Consider the following 1,574-nt stretch of genomic DNA (forward strand, 5'->3'; position numbering starts at 1 on the left):
CCTCCTGCATCACCCAGAGAGGGGGAAGCGGGCTCTCCTGCATCACCCAGAGAGGGGGGACCTGGACTTCCTGCATCACCCAGAGAAGGGGGACCTGGATCTCCTGTATCACCCTGAAGGGGAGGGCTCATGTTCATGCACCAGCTTGGAGGAGACAGCAGTGGCTGAGGCTTGTGGGCTTGCTCCTCAGCCCTGTCTTCTACACTGCACTTGACAGGGGATGAACCATACCACAGACAGAGCAAGCCGATTCAACCCCCAGCCTTGCAACCCCCAGGGCCTGTGTTGCCCCATTGAGGGGAGAGATGGTCTTGGCCAGAGCTAGTTGGCACCTAAGACCCTGTGGGGCACCCTAAACCAATCCGGACTTTGCTTTCCTGTCCCTTAGTCTCTTCCTGAACTTCTTACAGTGCTAATGTCTTATAACTCTCTTAACAGCTCTCATTCTAGCTAGACCAGAAAAACCCACAGCATTCTTTATATATATATTTAAAAAAAACAACTTTGGGGTGCCTCAGTCAGTTAAGCATCTGACTCTTGATCTCAGCTCAGATCTTGATCTCAGGGTCATGAGTTCAAGTCCCACTTTGGGCTCCACATTAGGTGTGGAGCCTACTTTTAATTTAAAAAATAAAATAAAACAACTTTATTAGGTATATTTTATGTATAATAAAACTCACTCATTTCAAGTGTATAATTAAGAGGATTTTAGCAACTTTACCAAGCGGTACAACCATCACCATAGGTCAGTTTTCGAACATTTCTATCCCTCCAGAAAGACCCCTCCTACCCTTGGCAACCACCTGTGTGCTTTCTGTCCTGGATCATTCATACAAATGGAATCAGACACTATGGGGTCTCTTGTGTCTGACTTCTTTTACTCAGCACAACTGCTTTTGAGATTCACCCCGACTTCTCCTGCGTCAGAGTGTCATTCCTTCCATGGGTCTCACCCCACTGTGTGGTGGACCACATTTTGTCTGTCCCTTTACCAGCTGATTGGTTACAACTGCATAGTATCCTTGAGAATGAATTTTTCATGTATGTTCAAATATTTTCTAGAATACGTCAGCACCATTGGTAAAATTTTGGGGTTCCCAAGTGTTCTAATGTTTTAATTCTACACTGACCTCAAGCTTCCTCACATGTATGGGGGGAGCAAACAACGCATTCATGTGCTCTTTTCTTATTAGAAGTCTTCCTAGTTGAGGAGGTCATTCATGTGGGCTTTTCCTGAATTCAGCTTGCAGACTGTGGGACAGTAAAAGGAGAGGTCTGAGGTCCTGGGGGCTATGGTATTAAAATGGCTAGGAATAAAAGCAGTACCCTCATTGGCTAATCAAGAAACAGGTGCTCATTTGCCACTGGCTGAATATGATCTTCTTGAAATAAACTGAAATGTCACATTTAGTGTTTTGAAATTAGGTTGATTTTACATTCAAAGAAGAGAAAAAAACAAAGTCTCAGGAGCTGGAGCAAACTGGAACAGAGGAAAGCAAGTTCAAACAGAAAAGAAGGAGCTGGAATAGAGGAGAACCAGACGGAACAGGAGGAGTAGCTGGAACAGAGGAGGA

General features: G+C 45.0%; 1 protein-coding gene across 1 annotated transcript in view; it reads right to left on the minus strand.

The window, feature by feature from the left end:
- The window catches only part of PLEKHG4B (pleckstrin homology and RhoGEF domain containing G4B), a 74,615-nt gene that overhangs the window by 31,094 nt on the left and 41,947 nt on the right, over positions 1 to 1,574 (minus strand). The gene's annotated exons all lie outside the window — the stretch shown is intronic.

The sequence above is a fragment of the Neomonachus schauinslandi genome, chromosome 7 (genome assembly GCF_002201575.2).
Source record: "Neomonachus schauinslandi chromosome 7, ASM220157v2, whole genome shotgun sequence".
NCBI lineage: Eukaryota > Metazoa > Chordata > Mammalia > Carnivora > Phocidae > Neomonachus > Neomonachus schauinslandi.